Source organism: Chiloscyllium plagiosum, unplaced genomic scaffold, assembly GCF_037043375.1.
Source record: "Chiloscyllium plagiosum isolate Xiang-an unplaced genomic scaffold, Cpla_swu_hap1 HiC_scaffold_47, whole genome shotgun sequence".
Lineage (NCBI taxonomy): Eukaryota > Metazoa > Chordata > Chondrichthyes > Orectolobiformes > Hemiscylliidae > Chiloscyllium > Chiloscyllium plagiosum.
Window position 1 is genome coordinate 12,768,836 of NW_028270185.1, and position 20,119 is coordinate 12,788,954.

A 20,119-nucleotide genomic window follows, 5' to 3' on the forward strand; every position below is an offset into this window, starting at 1 on the left:
CGCGCGCGAAGAGAGAGGGAGCGCGCGCGCGCGAAGAGAGAGGGAGCGCGCGCGCGCGAAGAGAGAGGGAGCGCCGCGCGCGAAAGAGCGCGCGCCGAAGAGAGAGGGAGCGCAGCTGCGCGCGAAGAGAGAGGGAGCCAGCCGCGAAGAGAGGGAGCGCGCCGCGCGAAGAGAGAGGGAGCGCTGCGCTGCGCGAGAGAGAGGGAGCGCGCCGCGCGCGAAGAGAGAGGGAGCGCCGCGCGCGAAGAGAGAGGGAGCGCGCGCGCGCGCGAAGAGAGAGGGAGCGCGCCGCGCGCGGCGCGCGAAGAGAGAGGGAGCGCGCGCGCGCGCGGCGAAGAGAGAGGGAGCGCGCGCGCGCGCGCGAAGAGAGAGGGAGCGCGCGCGCGCGCGCGAGAGAGGAGCGCGCGCGCGCGGAGAGAGAGGGAGCGCGCGCGCGCGGAGAGAGAGGGAGCGCGCGCCGCGAAGAGAGAGGGGAGCGCGCGGCGCGCGAAGAGAGAGGGAGCGCGCGCGCGCGAAGAGAGAGGGAGCGCGCGCGGCGCGAAGAGAGAGGGAGCGCGCGCGCGCGCGAAGAGAGAGGGAGCGCGCGCGCCGCGAAGAGAGAGGGAGCGCGCGCGCGCGAAGAGAGAGGGAGCGCGCGCAGCCGCGCGCGAAGAGAGAGGGAGCGCGCGCTGCTGCCGCGCGAAGAGAGAGGGAGCGCGCGCGCGAAGAGAGAGGGAGCGCGCGCTCGCGCGGAGAGGGAGCGCGCGCGCGCGGAGAGAGAGGGAGCGCGCGCTGCGCGCGCGCGCGCGCTCCCTCTCTCTCCGCGCGCGCGCTCCCTCTCTCTCTCCGCGCGCGCGCTCCCTCTCTCTTCGCGCGCCGCGCGCGCGCTCCCCTCTCTCTTCGCGCGCGGCGCGCGCTCCCTCTCTCTTCGCGCTGCGCGCGCGCTCCCTCTCTCTTCGCGCGGCAGCGCGCGCGCTCCCTCTCTCTTCGCGCGCGCGCGCTCCCTCTCTCTTCGCGCGCGCGCGCTCCCTCTCTCTTCGCCGCAGCGCGCTCCCTCTCTCTTCGCGCGCGCGCGCTCCCTCTCTCTTCGCGCGCGCGCGCTCCCTCTCTCTTCGCGCGCGCGCGCTCCCTCTCTCTTCGCGCGCGCGCGCTCCCTCTCTCTTCGCGCGCGCGCGCTCCCTCTCTCTTCGCGCGCGCTCCCTCTCTCGCGCGCGCGCGCTCCCTCTCTCTCCGCTGCGCGCGCGCATCCCTCTCTCTTCGCGCGGCGCGCGCGCGCTCCCTCTCTCTTCGCAGCGCCGCGCGCGCTCCCTCTCTCTTCGCGCGCGCGCGCGCGCGCTCCCTCTCTCTTCGCCGCAGCGCGCGCGCTCCCTCTCTCTTCGCGCGCGCGCGCTCCCTCTCTCTTCGCGCGCGCGCGCGCTCCCTCTCTCTCCGGCGCGCGCGCGCTCCCTCTCTCTCCGCAGCGCGCGCGCTCCCTCTCTCTCGCGCGCGCGCGCTCCCCTCTCTCTCCGCGCGCGCGGCGCTCCCTCTCTCTTCGCGCGCTCCCTCTCTTCGCGCGCTCCCTCTCTCTTCGCGCGCGCGCGCTCCCTCTCTCTTCGCGCGCGCGCGCGCTCCCTCTCTCTTCGCGCGCGCGCGCTCCCTCTCTCTTCGCGCGCGCGCGCTCCCTCTCTCTTCGCGCGCGCGCGCTCCCTCTCTCTTCGCGCGCGCGCGCTCCCTCTCTCTTCGTGCGCTGCGCGCGCTCCCTCTCTCTTCGCGCGCGCGCGCTCCCTCTCTCTTCGCGCTCGCGCGCGCTCCCTCTCTCTTCGCGCGCGCGAGCTCCCTCTCTCTTCGCGCGCGCGAGCTCCCTCTCTCTTCGCGCGCGCGAGCTCCCTCTCTCTTCGCGCTGCGCGCGCTCCCTCTCTCTTCGCGCGCGCGCTCCTCTCTCTTCGCGCGCGCGCGCTCCCTCTCTCTTCGCGCGCGCGCGCTCCCTCTCTCTTCGTGCGCGCGCGCGCTCCCTCTCTCTTCGCGCGCGCGCGCTCCCTCTCTCTTCGCGCGCGCGCGCTCCCTCTCTCTTCGCGCGCGCGCGCTCCCTCTCTCTTCGCGCGCGCGCGCTCCCTCTCTCTTCGCGCGCAGCGCGCGCTCCCTCTCTCTTCGCGCGCGCGCGCTCCCTCTCTCTTCGTGCGCGCGCGCGCTCCCTCTCTCTTCGCGCGCGCGCGCTCCCCTCTCTCTTCGCGCGCGCGCGCTCCCTCTCTCTTCGCGCGCGCGCGCTCCCTCTCTCTTCGCGCGCTCCCTCTCTCTTCGCGCGCTCCCTCTCTCTTCGCGCGCTCCCTCTCTCTTCGCGCGCTCCCTCTCTCTTCGCGCCGCTCCCTCTCTCTTCGCGCGCTCCCTCTCTCTTCGCGCGCTCCCTCTCTCTTCGCGCGCTCCCTCTCTCTTCGCGCGCTCCCTCTCTCTTCGCGCGCTCCCTCTCTCTTCGCGCGCTCCCTCTCTCTTCGCGCGCTCCCTCTCTCTTCGCGCGCTCCCTCTCTCTTCGCGCGCGCCGCGCGCTCCCTCTCTCTTCGCGCAGCGGCGCGCGCTCCCTCTCTCTTCGCGCGCGCGCGCGCTCCCTCTCTCTTCGCGCGCGCGCGCTCCCTCTCTCTTCGCGCGCGCGCTCCCTCTCTCTTCGCGCGCCGCGCGCTCCCTCTCTCTCGCGCGCGCGCGCTCCCTCTCTCTTCGCGCGCGCCGCGCGCGCTCCCTCTCTCTCGGCGCGCGCGCGCTTCCCTCTCTCTTCGCGCGCTCCCTCTCTCTTCGCGCGCTCCCTCTCTCTTCGCGCGCGCGCTCCCTCTCTCTTCGCGCGCGCGCTCCCTCTCTCTTCGCGCGCGCGCGCTCCCTCTCTCTTCGCGCGCGCGCTCCCTCTCTCTTCGCGCGCGCGCTCCCTCTCTCTCCGCGCGCGCGGCGCGCTCCCTCTCTCTCCGCGCGCGCGCGCTCCCTCTCTCTCGCGCGCGCGCGCTCCCTCTCTCTTCCGCGCGCGCGCGCTCCCTCTCTCTCCGCGCGCGCGCGCTCCCTCTCTCTCCGCGCGCGCGCGCTCCCTCTCTCTCCGCGCGCGCGCGCTCCCTCTCTCTCCGCGCGCGCGCGCTCCCTCTCTCTCCGCGCGCGCGCGCTCCCTCTCTCTTCGCGCGCGCCGCGCGCTCCCTCTCTCTTCGCGCGCCGCGCGCTCCCTCTCTCTTCGCGCGCGCGCGCGCTCCCTCTCTCTTCGCGCGCGCGCGCTCCCTCTCTCTTCGCGCGCGCGCGCTCCCTCTCTCTTCGCGCAGCGCGCGCTCCCTCTCTCTTCGCGCGCAGCGCGCGCTCCCTCTCTCTTCGCGCGCGCGCGCTCCCTCTCTCTCGCGCGCGCGCGCGCGCTCCCTCTCTCTTCGCGCGCGCGCGCTCCCTCTCTCTTCGCGCGTGCGCGCGCTCCCTCTCTCTTCGCGCGCGGCGCGCGCTCCCTCTCTCTTCGCCGCGCGAGCGCGCGCGCTCCCTCTCTCTTCGCGCGCGCGCGCGCTCCCTCTCTCTTCGCGCGCGCGCTCCCTCTCTCTTCGCGCGCGCGCTCCCTCTCTCTTCGCGCGCGCGCTCCCTCTCTCTTCGCGCGCGCGCGCTCCCTCTCTCTTCGCGCGCGCAGCGCTCCCTCTCTCTTCGCGCGCGCGCGCTCCCTCTCTCTCGGCGCGCGCGCGCTCCCTCTCTCTCGGCGCGCGCGCGCTCCCTCTCTCTTCGCGCCGCGCGCTCCCTCTCTCTTCGCGCGCGCGCGCTCCCTCTCTCTTCGCGCGGCGCGCGCGCTCCCTCTCTCTTCGCGCGCGCGCAGCTCCCTCTCTCTCGGCGCGCGCGCGCTCCCCTCCCTCTCGGCGCGCGCGCGCTCCCTCTCTCTCGGCGCGCGCGCGCTCCCTCTCTCTTCGCGCGCTCCCTCTCTCTTCGCGCGCTCCCTCTCTCTTCGCGCGCGCTCCCTCTCTCTTCGCGCGCGCGCTCCCTCTCTCTTCACGCGCGCGCTCCCTCGCTCTTCACGCGCGCGCTCCCTCTCTCTTCGCGCGGCGCTCCCTCTCTCTTCGCGCGCGCGCTCCCTCTCTCTCCGCTCGCGCGCGCGCTCCCTCTCTCTCCGCGCGCGCGCGCGCTCCCTCTCTCTTCGCGCGCGCGCGCTCCCTCTCTCTCCGCGCGCGCGCGCTCCCTCTCTCTCCGCGCGCGCGCGCTCCCTCTCTCTCTCCGCGCGCGCGCGCTCCCTCTCCGCGCGCGCGCGCTCCCTCTCTCTTCGCGCGCGCGCTCCCTCTCTCTTCGCGCGCGCGCGCGCGCTCCCTCTCTCTTCGCGCGCGCTCCCTCTCTCTTCGCGCGCGCGCGCTCCCTCTCTCTTCGCGCGCGCGCGCTCCCTCTCTCTTCGCGCGCGCGCGCTCCCTCTCTCTTCGCGCGCGCTCCCTCTCTCTTCGCGCAGCGCGCGCTCCCTCTCTCTTCGCGCGCGCGCTCCCTCTCTCTTCGCGCGCGCCGCGCGCTCCCTCTCTCTTCGCGCTGCGCGCGCTCCCTCTCTCTTCGCGCGCGCGCTCCCTCTCTCTTCGCGCGCGCCGCGCGCTCCCTCTCTCTTCGCGCGCGCGCGCTCCCTCTCTCTTCGCGCAGCGCGCGCGCTCCCTCTCTCTTCGCGCGCGCGCTCCCTCTCTCTTCGCGCGCGCGCTCCCTCTCTCTTCGCGCGCGCGCTCCCTCTCTCTCCGCGCGCGCAGCTCTCTCCTCTCTCTCCGCGCGCCGCGCGCTCCCCTCTCTCTCCGCGCGCGCGCTCCCTCTCTCTTCGCGCGCGCGCTCCCTCTCTCTTCGCGCGCAGCGCTGCGCTCCCTCTCTCTTCGCGCGCAGCGCTGCGCGCTCCCTCTCTCTTCGCGCTGCGCGCGCGCGCTCCCTCTCTCTTCGCGCGCAGCGCGCGCTCCCTCTCTCTTCGCGCGCGCGCGCGCTCCCTCTCTCCTTCGCGCGCGCGCTGCGCGCTCCCTCTCTCTCCGCGCGCGCGCGCGCGCGCTCCCTCTCTCTCCGCGCGCGCGCGCGCTCCCTCTCTCTTCGCGCGCTCCCTCTCTCTTCGCGCGCTCCCTCTCTCTTCGCGCGCGCGCGCTCCCTCTCTCTTCGCGCGCGCGCGCGCTCCCTCTCTCTTCGCGCGCCGCGCGCGCTCCCTCTCTCTTCGCGCGCTGCGCGGCTCCCTCTCTCTTCGCGCGCGCGAGCTCCCTCTCTCTTCGCGCGCGCGAGCTCCCTCTCTCTTCGCGCGCGCGAGCTCCCTCTCTCTTCGCGCGCGCGCGCTCCCTCTCTCTTCGCGCGCGCGCGCGCTCCCTCTCTCTTCGCGCGCGCGCGCTCCCTCTCTCTTCGCGCGCGCGCGCGCTCCCTCTCTCTTCGCGCGCGCGCGCTCCCTCTCTCTTCGCGCGCGCGCGCGCTCCCTCTCTCTTCGCGCGCGCTGCGCGCTCCCTCTCTCTTCGCGCGCAGCGCGCGCTCCCTCTCTCTTCGCGCTGCTCGCGCGCGCTCCCTCTCTCTTCGCGCGCGCGCGCTCCCTCTCTCTTCGCGCGCGCGCGCTCCCTCTCTCTTCGCGCGCGCGCGCGCTCCCCTCTCTCTTCGCGCGCGCGCGCTCCCTCTCTCTTCGCGCGCGCGCGCTCCCTCTCTCTTCGCGCGCGCGCTCCCTCTCTCTTCGCGCGCGCGCGCTCCCTCTCTCTTCGCGCGCGCGGCGCTCCCTCTCTCTTCGCGCGCGCGCGCTCCCTCTCTCTTCGCGCGCGCGCGCGCTCCCTCTCTCTTCGCGCGCGCGCGCTCCCTCTCTCTTCGCGCGCGCGCGCTCCCTCTCTCTTCGCGCGCGCGCTCTCTCTCTCTCTCTCTCTCTCTCTCTCTCTCTCTCTCTCTCTTTCTCTCTCTCTCTCTCTCCTTTCTCCCCCCCCCCCCCCAATGGTGCACACTCTCTTTCTCTAGTTCACTCACGTTCATCCTCTCTAGTGTGCCCTTGCTGTTGTGCACTCTTGCTCTCATTCTCTGATCTGTGAATAATCCAAACAGCTGGCCATATCTGAGTTGTGCAGCCTATGGCTTCCCCTCAAAACATGACTAATAGCTTAAATGGAAGAAAAATCAAATTGTACATTTTTAACATTTTTCATTTCTACAGTATTCTCTTTGCATTTTTAGATATCAGCTCATTGCTATTTTGAGTAGTTTCTCAATGCTGTCTGTCAGACAGACACTAATGTGAAGGACTGTAGAGTTTAAAATCCTAATCCAGCTAACTTTTTCCCCCCCGCCCCCCCGATCAGTGTCACTAAGACAGTTGAGCTAGTCATTGCCTCAATGATGATTGTGGGACTATGCACTTCACAAATTAGCTGTTATATTGCAGTAATATTTACACGGCATAAAGGATTCCCGTGGCTGTAAAGTGTCTTTAGGAAATGCTGACAGAGTGAAAGCCTCTATAGAAATGTTGACAGATATCGCATCAATGAATCTCGTTGGGAGATTTTACAAAGTTCAGGGTGCTAAATCTATGCAAGTTACGCCTTCTTCTGTCCTAAGCTCTGGAATTCTCTCCCTAAGTCTCTCTTCCCTCCATACCTCTCCTTTAAGAGGATGTTCAAAACCACAATCTTGCTCATCTGAATAACTCCTTTTTTAAGATTAGATTAGATTCCCTGCAGTATGGAAACAGGCCCTTTGGCCCAACACGTCCACACCGACCCTCCGAAGAGTAACCCACCCAGACCCATTTCCCTCTGACCAATGCACCTACCGCTATGGGCAATTTAACATGACCAATTCACCTGACTTGCACACCTTTGGAGGAGACTGGAGAACCCGGAGGAAACCCATGCAGACACAGGGAGAATGTGCAAACTCCACACAGACAGTTGCCAGAGACTGGAATTGAACCTGGGTCCCTGGTGCTGTGAGGCAACAATGCTAACCATTGAGCCATCGTGCTGACCCCTTACATGGCTTAACGTAGAAGAGTATCCAATCCCGCTCCCGTGAAAGCACCTTGGAATGTTTTGCTAAATTAAAGAAGCAAAACATGTAAATGAGCTCAAAGATTGACAAGCTAGATGCTGGGAGTGTTTAAAACAGTGTTTCCCAAACTCTCTGCATCATATCTATAACAGTATGTAAAGATGTGTGTGTGTGTGTGTCTTCCCTCTTTCCCCCCACCCTTATCTCTCTCCACCCCCCCCTCTCCCAACCCCACCATGGTTTCTACAATACAGACCTCAGATGTCAGTACCATTATCAGTCTATGTGGTATCAGAGAGTCAGAAAGGGGGAATAAAACTAGTTGGGGATGGACTGAGTTGAAACAGGGTTGGAGGGGGGATCCACCTTGGGTTGGAGTTCTGGAGTCTTCACAAAGCGTGAAGACACAGAGGGAGGGGAAATACAAACAGCAATTTTCTCCCAGCCCAGTGACTCCAACAGCATGGATAAGTCTTAGGATAACCATTCGAACGTAAGGGAGGAATCTACACGTGACCATGTGAATCAATAACTGAAGTAGATCAGTGATGGGAATGTCCTGAACTCTGGGTCACAATGTATGATTAAGGGAGTTAAGCCATTCGGGACTGAGTTGAGGAAACATTTCTACACTGTGAGCCTGTGGAATTCTCTCCCACGGAAAGCTGGCTGGGGGCCAGTTCATTAGGTAACACGAGCGAGCTGAATGTGGGCCTTGCAGCTAAAGGGATCGTGGGGTATGGAGAGTAAGCAGGAATGGGGTAGTGAAACTTTATGATCAACCATGAATGGTGGGACAGGTTCAAAGGGCTGAATGGCCTACTCCTTTGCCTATTTTGTATACTTCTAGCCATTGGAGCTCAGAGATCCCGGTTTATTAGAACAAGCCCACCAATGGGCCACACATGCTATCGGAAAGCAGTCTGATCTGTTGCCACCATTGCTGCTTCCGAGCACGCAACCACACAATCATGTCTGCAGCCAGATGTGACCCATGTATTGGGAAGCCATCCTCTTGGAAGCAGGGGGTTTAGTCACAAGCTAAGGAGTTGGACATTTAGCACGGCAGTGAGAAAGTTATTCCCTCGCGGTGATGGGGAAAGTCTTGTTAGTCTTTAAAATTCTGCACATCGCAGGTCTGTGGAAACTCAGTCGTGAATTATGTGCAGGACTAAGAGTAGATTTTTGTTCCAAAGGGGAGTTTAATGAGTTGCCAGAGAAACTACAATGGAGTGAGATGATCCGGTTTGATTTTATTGTAAGGCACAGGAGATTGTAAACCCTGTCCTGCCTTTATTTTTTATAAAAATGCTACCAGCGAGAGGATGGCTTGTCAACATCAGTCGTAATGAAGTATCGAGGCTTTTCAGTGTCTTGTGCATCAGCAGTGTGTCTTAGTTAACTCATTGCATTTTTGGGGCTGGGGTGTACTGGCCTGACAAAGTTATAATTTTTAGTGGAATGTCTCTTCCTAGACGTGATCGCAGTTCTTGTTGTCGAAGTCTGATTGTGAAATGGGCTGTGTGTTGTGCAACAGGGGGGAAAAAAAAACCCAAAATATTATAGGTGCTGGAAAGTCGTAAACAAAACAAAGCAGGTTGGTAATGTTCCAGTCAGACAGGGTCCTTCACAAGAAGGGGAGCACAAGGCTCTTGGGCATAACCCTTTGCTGGGGTTCAGTACCGATGTTAATCTGCTGTTTGTAGGTCAAAGCAGACCCAGTTGGAAATAGAAAAGAATCCAGAGCTATAAAGTGGCTGGGTGACATACAGGGCTAATTGCCAGGGTTGCTTGTAGCAGAAGCCATTGTGTGTCTCAGTATCTAACTGGGATTAATTGGAAATGTGATGGGCCGCAGTGCTGCCTCCTCTGCAGGGTGACTAAAGGAAGTTAGAGGACAAATACACAGCAAATAGAGGAAAGCTTGAAAATGTGTGTATGGCCCAAGCAGGAGTTAGCACATTGGGAGTAGGGGAACATGAATTTATGATGTAATGGTGCAGGTTCCAGGAGAGTGAAGGAAGGGGTTAACATCGTTAGCACTGACTCCCTCCACCTCAGGCACACAGTTGCAGCAGTGTGTACCATCCACAAGATGCACTGTGCACTGCATCAGCAACCTCTTTCAATACTGTGACTTCCACCGCCTCGAAGGATAAGTGTATAGCAGCACCAGCACCTGCAAGTTCTCATCAAATTCCACGCCATCCTGATTCAGGATTGTTTCACCTTTCCTTCACTGTTACTGGGCCTCAATCCTGGAAGTCCCTTCCTGAAAACCCTATGAGTGTCCCTACACCATATAGACTGCAGCAACACCAGAGTTATAATCACCTTCTCGAGGGCAATTAAGCAGGCACATATGGGCTGAGAAGTGGCAGATGAAGTTTAATCTAGATAAATGTGAGGTGCTGCATTTTGGGAAAGCAAATCTTAGCAGGACTTATACACTTAATGGTAAGGTCCTAGGGAGTGTTGCTGAACAAAGAGACCTTGGAGTGCAGGTTCATAGCTCCTTGAAAGTGGAGTCGCAGGTAGATAGGATAGTAAAGAAGGAGTTTGGTATGCTTTCCTTTATTGGACAGAGTATTGAGTACAGGAGTTGGGAGGTCATGTTGCGGCTGTACAGGACATTGGTTAGGCCACTGTTGGAATATTGCGTGCAATTCTGCTCTCCTTCCTATCAGAAAGATGTTGTGAAACGTGAAAGGGTTCAGAAAAGATTTATAAGGATGTTGCCAAGGTTGGAGAATTTGAGCTACAGGGAGAGGCTGATCAGGCTGGGGCTGTTGTTCCTGGAGCATCAGAGGTTGAGGGGTGACCTTATAGAGGTTTACAAAATCATGAGGGGCATGGATAGGATAAATAGACAAGAGTCTTTTCCCTGGGGTTGAGGAGTCCAGAACTAGAGGGCATAGGTTTAGGGTGAGAGGGGAAAGATATAAAAGGGACCTAAGAGGCAACCTTTTCACGCAGAGGGTGGTACGTGTATGGAATGAGCTGCCAGAGGATGTGGTGGAGGCTGGTACAATTGCAACATTTAAAAGGCATCTGGGTGGGTATTTGTATAGGAAGGGTTTGGAGGGATATGGGCCGGGTGCTGGCAGGTGGGACTAGATTGAGTTGGGATATCTGGTCGGTATGGACGGGTTGGACTGAAAGGGTCTGATTCCATGCTGTACATCTCTATGACTGTATAAATAAATGCTGCCCAAGCAAATAGCCCGTAAATAAATTCTAAAAGATAACTCAGCTCTTCCTGCCCCAGCAGTCTGGAGGAAATAAGAAAGTGTGACTCCTGGTTGGGATTATTCTCCTTTTTGAGCTGAGAGGACTAAGGGGTAGGTTGAAGAGAAGTGCTCAGGAAGAGTAAGTTAGAGTGAATACACTGTTTCCACTCACAAGAGGCTTGAGAGGACTCCGATTGAGAGCAACTAGCTGTTGAATGCCAGGAAAGAGAAGATTTTTTTTAAAAATCATTCATCTGATGAACACGGACATATGAGCTGAAAGCAAATTCAATAAAAATTGTCAAAAAGGCACTGGATAGACTGTTAAAAAGGAACTAAATGGTGGTGGTTTGGGGAAGAAAGCAGGGCAGTGCAACTTTGTTTAAATTGTTTTGTGTGGGTGTTGCTGGGAAGGTTAGCATTTGTTGCCATCACTATTTGCCCTTGAACTGAGCGGCTTGCTTGGCCATTTCAGAGGGAGTTAAGGGTCGGCCACAGTGTTGTGTGTCTGGACTTACATACAGAATAAGGATGGGGAGCAGATTTCCTAGACATTAGTGAACCAAGTGGCCTTTTGCAGCAGTCGGTGACGGTTTCATGATCACCGCCACTGAGACAAATGAGGGTCTTGCGGTAGAGTGCCTACCTCTGACTCAGGACATCTGGTTCCATTCCAACTGCACCAGAGAGGTGTGTTATGACATGCCTTAGGTTAATTATGAATACTTTTGTTTTTCTATGAGTGGCTTTCAGATTCAGATTTTAATTAACTGAATTTAAATTCTACCCACTTCTGTGGCAGGATTCGATATGTCTGTGGAGTATTAGCCTGCATCTTCAGTTTACTAACTCGACGACATAACCATTTGCCATTGTGTGACTCTCTATCTAACTGGGACTAATTGGAAATCTTCCAAACAGCCAGGCCATGTGTGATGGGCCCCATTGCTGCCTCCTATACAGTATAGTTTGACAAGAATTTGTTGAAGTAAAGGTTATGAGTTTTGCTGGCATTTGATCAGTTCCACCTAAGTTCAGGTCAAACTGTTTACCTGTCTCTGGTTACACTTCTGTTCTGAGACAAATGTCGTTTTTATCGTGTTTACACACTCGCTGGAAGGGAAGGTTCTGATTTTTGCTGGGTTACAATTCTGTGACCATCTCTTATCCTCTGTTCCCTGCCCAAGGAGGGACTGGCTGTTCGACACTGGGCGCGTCATCAGTGCGCTCCAGCATAGTTTCACAAGAGTGGCTGCAGCACCCACAGATGTCATTTGACAGGCCAGGGCTCCGCCAATGGGATGGAGGTGACCAAGACCAACCAAAGAGGCTTGTACCTGAATCAAAAATGGAAGGCTCAATTATGCGCTGGCGGGGTTAGTCTGCCTGTACTCTGTCACAAAATTCCAGGCGAGTTAACTGCACAGATGATGAGTACACTACACAACACAACACAACATTGCACGGTGGCACAGTGGTTAGCACTGCTGCCTCACAGCGCCAGAGACCCAGGTTCAATTCCCACCTTGGGCGACTGTGTGGAGTTTGCACATTCTCCCCTTGTCTGCGTGGGTTCCCTCCGGGTGCTCCGGTTTCCTCCCACAGTCCAAAAGATGTGCAGGTCAGGTGAATTGGCCATGCTAAATTGCCCCTAGTGTTAGGTGTAGGGGAATGGGTCTGGGTGGGTTGCTCTTCGGAGGGTTAGTGTGGACTTGTTGGGCCGAAGGGCCTGTTTTCACACTGTAAGTAATCTAATCTAATCAATATTGCCATCGGTATTTGCAGATGATTGGCCTTGTGTTGGGTTTGAGTTTGATTCTTCCTGTCTGGCAGTGAGTTATGAGCATTGAGCCAGAGACTGGATGCAGGTTAGAATTTTGGCATTTGACTTCATGATTTAGCAGAGAGGAAATGGAGGTTTTATAAATGTTAACGATGATGGAAGTTGGCCATTTGGGAAAAAGAAAGATGTTCCACTGAGAGATTTTAACTGTTATGCTTTCTGATTAGTTAGGTGGGGTGGAATCTATGGAGCTTGCTTTCTGTTAGAAACTGTTGTGTGTTTACGTGGACCACAGCGTGTTTGTCTGCTTTGTATTTAATACTGCACCTTTTGTGCAGTGCTTGTTATAGTTAGCTTTGTTTGCAGTGCTTGATGCATTAAATCCAGGAACTGCATAGGATGTGGTGACTTGTTAGAAAATGAAAACAGTGCATTTCCTCTTTTTTTTTACGTGTGCAGAGAGCTGGAGCAACAAGACAGCTTGACTTCTCTTCACGTTGAAAACTCAGACCATGTTTGTGTTCTGATAGGGTGCGTCTGCCGCAACAAACCTTTTCCAGCTACTGCTTGCTGAAGATTGCAGAGATGGTGTTTGCACTGAGAGCAGGCAAACTACGGAATTGCTTCCAGCTTTGCCAGTCACCTGAGAGAGTCTGTGGGGCTCATGGATTGCGGGTGGATGAGGTTTCTCACTAAGGAGCAGGGTCTGCAGCCCTTGGAGAGGGTTAATGGTCTTCCTGCCTTCTGCTACTCTCCCTTGTCATTCCTGATATGACTTTAGGTGTATTTCGCTTCTAGGAAACTATCATGGTCTCATTGTGAATGTGTTGCCCGGGACCTCAAATACAGGTTGGTTTGAATGGTTGCACTGTCTTTGGATTGGATTGGCCCCTCGATGCAGGTATTCTTGTTGTATCTGAGTCCCTCATTGTGTCACTGCACTAGTTCAAGTGCAAGAACATTTGTTGTGCGTTGTTTAGGAGTGCTCCCTGTCTTCAGGGCCTAATTAAAGCAGTTCTCTGCTTCCAAAGGGAATGTTATTTTGAAGTTACTCTCTCCCTTCTGAGCCAACAGGCCCTTGGTTCATATTCTGCTCCAGAGAGTTGAGCACAAGATCTGGGTTGAAGCACCCAGTGTAATACTGAGGGAGTCCTGCACTGCTAGGTGCTGCTTTTTGACACGAGACTGTAAATCGAGGCCTGTTCGCACTTTCAAGAAGGTATAAAAGATGCATTGGCACTATTCTGGAGAGAAGTAGGAGAGTCCATCCTGGTGTCCATCCTTGACAAGGATTGCCTCTTAACACAGTGTTGATTGTGGGAGCTTGCTGTGTGCAAATTGGCAACTATACTTCCTGGCTTCCAGCAGTGCCCTCTCTTCATTGGCTGTTAAGCAACATGAATGCCAGAGATTGTGGAAGGTCTGTGTAAATCAAGTTTGACCTTTCACTGCTTCATTCCACATGGTCTCATCCTGTCCTGGGTCACAGGGAGCAAGTGACCACTTTGCTGTCACTAAGAGACTTTTAATGGAGCAGATTGGGTCCAGTTGCGATGTGATACAATTGTCAAAGGTCCTTTGTGAGAAGAAGACTACTTTCTAAGTCTTGGGGGGGGGGGGGGATTATATTTCTCTACATTTTGTGTTTCCCTTTCAGGATTGTAAAAAAACAAAATGTGATCCTTTCAGAGAAAGTAAATTCTGAAAGTGCTTTCTGAAACCAGTGTGCTCTAATTCACTAAGTTTCAATCGTGCAGTGAAATCAGGTCTATCCTCTGGACCCACTTTCCAGATGAAGTTTTCTGGCTCTGTTTTGAAAGTGCTGATGACTCTGGACTCACTGCTTGTTCCAAATGTTCTGAGTTGGTGCAGGCTGTGGTTCTGCATATGAGGTCTTTGGTCCAGCAAACAGCAGCAAGTGACCACTTACTATTCTGGTAACAATCCCAAATTAATTATGATTTCGAGATGCCGGTGTTGGACTGGGATGTACAAAGTTGAAAATCTCACAACACCATGTTATAGTCCAACAGGTTTAATTGGAAGCACACTAGCTTTCGGAGTGACACTCCTTCATCACCTGATGAAGGAGCGTCGCTCCGAAAGCTAGTGTGCTTCCAATTAAACCTGTTAGACTGTAACCTGGTGTTGTGTGATTTCCAAATTAATTAACCAGCTTCATCATGTTGTGTCTTAAATACACGAGTTGGGAGGTCATGTGGTGGTGTACATGACGTTGGTTAGGCCCCTTTTGGAATACTGCATACAGGAATACTAGTCTCCTTACTGTAGGAAAGATGTTAAATTTGAAAGAGTGCAGAAAAGATTTATAAGCATGCTGAAGAGTTTGAGTTACAGGGAGAGGCTGACTAGGCCGGGGCCATTTTCCCTGGAGCATCGGAGGCTGAAAGGTGACCTTAGTTTATAAAATCATGAGGGGCATGGATAGAGTGAATAACCAATGTCTTTTTCCAAGGGTAGGTGAATCCAAACTAGAGGGTGTAGGCTTAAGGTGAGAGGGGAAAAATTTAAAAGGGACCTGAGCGGCAACTTTTTCAGAGGGTGCTGTGTGTATGGAATAAGTTGCCAGAGGAAGTGGTGGAGGCTGGTACAATTGCAACATTTAAAAGGCATCTCTGGATGGGTATATGAATAGGAAAGGTTTGGAGGGATATGGTCCAAATGCTGGCAAATGGGGCTAGATTAACATAGAATATCAGGTCAGCATTGACAAGATGGACTGAAGGTTCTGTTTCTGTGCTGTACAACATGATTCTATGACTGAGCAAAAATGGAGATTGAGGAATGTCCCAAGCTTCCATTTTAAAGAATTGTAATTCATATACAATTATTAGAAGTTGTATATGTTGAGTATCCAGCCACACATTGAAGTCAGTGATTAAACTTTGGAAAATGTGAGAGAACCTGCTCATTGATTGAAAGGTGGGGATTGTTACTGAGGCACACCAGTCCGGTGTGTGGGCCTTTGTTCTGTCTGACTTTCCTGAACAAATGAACAATTTTTTTGAAAAAAAATTCTTGCAAGGGTCGCTGGCAAGTTCAATACTTTTTGTCCATCTTCTAATTGTTCTCAAATTTAGGCAGTTTCTAATAGCAATTAAGAGTCAACCACATCTCTGAGAGTCTGAAGTCGTGTGTAAGCCAGACCAGGTAAAGACAACAGATTGCTCTCTCTAAAGGGGATTTGCAAACCCAATTAGCTTTTGCAACGTTAGGTAGTGGCTGTCGTGTTTAACATTACCAAGACAACCATTCACTTCCAGAGTTTTATTCATCAAAACTAAATTCCACCAACTGCCCTGTCGGAATTTGAACCAGTGCTCTCCACACCCATTAACCTGGGCCTCTGGATTACCAGGCCAGTGATATAATCACCAGGCCCATCTCCTGGTACATACAATCTTACGGAATAGACCTGAGCGCAGAGGTTTGAGCTGTTGAATGCAGCAGGTGGATATGGAGCAATAATTATGAAAGTTATTTTTATGGAAGTCCCCCTCTTTTTAAAAAAAAAAATCAGATGCTCCTTCTAAGTAACAATGCAACATTCTAATAGCGAGGGAAATTTCAGACCCTAAAGGCCTAAAATGCCACCCCACCCCACCCCACTTACCATCAGCACCGCCATTTTCCCAGAAACTAGGGAACAGAGGTCGATGGGGTTGGCACTGAACCATTCCATCTGTTTTTCCTCCTTGTAACATTGTCCTTAAAACCTCTCTGGTCATCTTTTTGAATGTCTGTATGTCTCCGCGTCCATTATTTTCTTTAGGCTGCTCCTGAGTCATCCTATTTGCAGCAAAGACAGATTGTTCTTGTCCAAAATTCCTCTGCTTCCTCTGGGAAATATTTTCCCGCAAAAGCCCAGCAGCAGCGCTACTCATTATTTCAGGAGCCCCAGTGTACACTCCGCTGATATGAAAGATCCTGCAACACTGTTTTAAATAAGAGCAGGAGGTGATCTGATAGATAAGGGAGATGTTTATTCTTCAATCCACTTTTTTATTTTGGGAAGAAAAAGTGCTGATCATCTGATGATCACATTGCGTTTTTTTTTGTTGATCTCACTGCTGCAAGCAATTCAATTACTGTGGTTCCTGCAGCACACCAGTAACTACACTTCAAACGTACTCCATTTGGCCTGCATGTGTCCCCAAAAGGTGCTACAGAAATGCAAGTGTTGTTGTGCTGTTCGAAAGCAATGCAATCGGAATTCTCGCGTTTTGAATTTCAGCTGGAAGCTCTGTGGTTGAATTCTGAGGAAGAAGAGCAAGTCACAGTGAAAGAATGAGTCATTGTCAAAACAGAGAGAGGTGTTTGCATTTTTAGCATCTCGTTACTGCATTCTGCATGAAGATCACAACCGTGTTTTCCAAATCCCCAATTTGCTTATTGTGAATCTGTGCAGGGGGCCCACGTGAAGTCTGCTTGACCAAACCAAAATGATTCCACGCTCTGGGATTTTGGCGGTGCAGTTGTCCAAACAAGCAGTAACTTATTCAGAGTTGTTGCTCCCAATAACAGTGGGATCTTTGTGGTTAGGTTAATGCACTGAAATGTTGTGGTGATAATTATAAGTCATTGCCATTAAATACAGCAATTTGCCCCCTTGAGCATATATTGTAGCAAATTTAAACATTGACCCTGACAGAATGCCTCTGGGGAGTCTGAGACGAGGGGGAAGGATCAAGAGTTGAAAACAAATACTGTGAAATGACATTAGCGGTTGCTTCTTCCATGCACAGGGCTGTTAGAGCAGTGGTAACTCCCTTCCTCCTTTCTTAGTGGATTCATCTCCATGTCCCTCAGCCTCCTTCCATTTTCACTCCTTTCCCTTCACTACAACCTGGACAAGCCAGAGATTTCACAAACCAGTCACAAATTGCCCACTCTTGTCCCTCATGAGTACTCGGGCAAACCACCTGATGGATGAGAAAGGAAATTCTACGTTTAATCCAGCAGCTATTAGTGCTCACCTAACTCCCATATAGACCAAGGGCTGAATGACTACTACTTGGGCTGTTAGCTGTGGTTCAGTGAGTGTTTTCAGTTTAATTGAGCTCAGTTTTAATTCACGTGGCCATTGCTAACCCTGAGTGAAACCTTATCCACTGAATACACATTCTGCTGTTCTATCACCTGCCAGTGCACGTAAGCACATCCCCTGCATTTTTAAAATCTGGAATTTCGAGGCTGAGTGTGATTAGTGGCCTGGATCAGTATAGGTCTCTGAACTGTCCCAGCCCCCTCTGTATCTGCATATCTTAAATCATTGCATTATTTTGCTTCTGCTCTTCCAAGAACCTCGAGTTATTCAGTGACCCATCTGAGCTCCCTGCTAGTGCTGGTCCTTGCATCTAACTTATAGTTTGGGGCCTTGGAGCCTGGACCTTTGACTCACCAGCATTCAGGGAGTGTCGAGGAGGCGAGAGCTAGGGATCAGTACTGCTGAGGCTTGGCAAAGCAACAAGCGGCCTCTTTTAGCCAACTTGTAGCAGTCGCCAGTTTAGCATGAGCGTCTCTGATCACCTGTCGTTCCTTCCTCCCTCATCCAGCCCCTTGACTGAAGGCGGCGACATTTTCGCAGTTTTGAGGATCTGGAAAAGAAGGAACGTGTGTCCATCGAACACAAGAACCATTGAATACTTGGAGCTTTGAAAAGCCAGCAGAGAGGTGAACAAATTATTTATGTAAAAGATAATTTCTAAGCATTGATACAGCATATGGTGGCTCAATGGGTAACATTGCTGTCTCTCAGCGCCAGGGACCGGAGTTCAATTTCACCCTTGAGCGACTGTCTGTGTGAAATTTGCGTGTTCTCCCCGTGTCTGCGTGGGTCTCTTCCAGATGCTCCAGTTTTCTCCCACAGTCTGAAAATGTGCAGATTAGGGTGGATTGGCCATCCTAAACTGTGTTCAGGGATATGCAGGCTAAGCGGATTAACCATGGGAAATGCGGGTTTATAGGGGCAGGCTGGGTCTGGGTGGGATGTTCTTCAGAGGGTCGGTGTGGATCCAATGGGCTGAATAATCTGCTCCCACATTCTGTGATTCTATAAAATAGAATGAGGCATCTGGTTTCCCAAAGTATGTAACGTCCAATCAAGAGTTGCCACAGTAATTTAGGGAATGCAGCAGACCATTTGTGCATAGCAAGATCCCACAAATTACAATATGGTGATGACCCGATCTTTTGTTTGTTTGTGATATTGGACAGGACGGGGGTGGGAGGGGGGTGTTGGTGCTGGGCCAGGGCTCTCCAGCTGCTCTTTGAAATAGGTGTCGTGGGATCTTTCACAGCCTCCTTGTGTGGATGGTGTTTTTATTTTGGGCTTCTGATGAGTGCTGTCCAATCTTTCTCCTTTTGTGTAGACTGATGGTTGTTCCCTGGTTACAGTTCCCCAGTGACCTGTGCTGTGATTCCTTTGGTAACAAAGCTTTTCAGCATATAGGTCTTTTCCCAGAGCTTTGGAGCCCGGCTTGAAAGCTGGTGGCTGTGTGCAGGGTCCCACTGAGACTGGGCTATCCTAGCGCAGTTATTGTGAGCTCTCCTACACTGACAATCTCAAGGTGACCACAGCTATGGACAATGGAGCAATGGTAGTGTCTTGTGGTGGTCAGGGGGGTGTTTATCACTTACTGGCTGAGATTTATTATCTTAACCCCCACCTGACTTGAGAGAGAAGCTGCTCACAGGCTGAGTCAGAGAGCTGAAGTGTTTATAGTTGTAGCTCATCATGTCATGAGGCAGGCTTGTGGAGCCAGTTGGCCTTAGTTCCCTTTGTTGCTGTGTTTCCTGGTAACGGCTCCCTCTAAGTTTCATGCACTCCCTGGTCTTGCAGTAAGCACAAGCGCCACTGAAAAGTCTCAACCTCTAAGATATCACACATGTGCCCATGCAAAAGAAATCTTTACAAAACCCTGCACTGAAATGAACAGGTAGTGTACAACCAAAAAATAACAGGTCACAGTTCTCTGGGTTTTACTTCTGAGGTCGAGACTGAAGCTCAGACCTGGACTCAACTTCCTTGAGAGTCAGTACTCAGTTGGGAGGGATCCAAGATGGCGGCGATCTAACAGGTCTGTCTTGCTGGGCTCTGCACCATAACTCAGGCGCAGTGGTGTTTTTACCCTCTCCAGCTAAGCTATTTTGAAGAAAATCAATAGCTTAATATTAGTAGAGTTGCTGCTTACCTTTTTTTTTTAAGTAAGTGAAGATGACTAGAGGCAAAGGACAGAATAAATTGCAACAAGCAGAACACCCCCCTCCCCCGCAGTGTTGGACATACCCATGGCTGCAGCTGTGGCCTCCGCCAAAATCCCAATGGCCTCCCCTACTTGACAAGGCCTGGCTGCAGAGTTCATGAGACTCCGAGAGAAGATCGAGGCATCGTTTGAAGAGAATCACACCAGGCTTCAGCTGATCTTGGCCATGCTGCAGAGTCTCGGGAAGCGAGTGGAGGAGGTCGAGCAGTGGGCCATGACGTCAGACTGTGGTCGAGTCCTTGGCGAGACGTATCCAGGCCATGGAGAAGCAAGTACGGACCTTAGTAGAACAGGTCGATGACCTCGAGATTGAGGTCAAAGAAAAAATATCCAGGTGGTCAGGCAGTCGGAACGAGAGGAAGGCAAGCAGCCAGCCAGCTTTCTCAAAGAATGGCTGCTGCGATTTCTGGGCTAGGGGGCGAAGGCAGGATGGGTGCGGATTGAGAGAGCTCACCGGCTGGTGGTGTGCAGGCCCAGTTAGGACTAGTGCCCCCTGCCTGGTTCGGGCCAGTGTCCCCGCCTGGTCCTAGTGCGATTCCAGTCCAATTGGGACAAACAAAGATAATGGAAGCCTCCAGATCGCTGGGAAAGGATCCACAGGCCCTGCAGGACTTTTCTGCAGCCGTGATCTGCAAGAGGAAGTCCTTTTGAGATGAAGAGACTGAGGGATCAGGATATTCAATATTCCATCAGGTACCTGGCTGTGCTCCGTTTTAATCATTAAGGGTCTGTGGACCCCATTGTGGAAAGAATGCCCAAAGTTCCCCAAATACCTCTCTGCAATCCAAGCAATTGGTTGACCTTTGTGTGGATTTGGGGGTGGTGGATGTTTGGAGATGTCTCCACCCCACGGGTAGGGACTTCACCTTTTTCTCTAATCCACACAAGTGTCACACCAGGATTGACCTTTATCTAGCACCCTC

General features: G+C 54.4%; 1 protein-coding gene across 6 annotated transcripts in view; it reads left to right on the forward strand.

Moving 5' to 3' along the window:
- LOC122542840 (RAC-beta serine/threonine-protein kinase) overlaps positions 1-20,119 on the forward strand; it is a 112,685-nt gene that overhangs the window by 46,925 nt on the left and 45,641 nt on the right. For 4 of the 6 annotated variants that reach the window (XM_043680928.2, XM_043680927.2, XM_043680931.2 and 1 more), the window contains one exon: positions 17,487-17,604. The exons of the other annotated variants lie outside the window; for them this stretch is intronic. The gene's annotated coding sequence lies outside the window, so the exon portion shown is untranslated. The remainder of the gene's footprint in view (positions 1-17,486; positions 17,605-20,119) is intronic. 6 annotated transcript variants of the gene reach the window in all.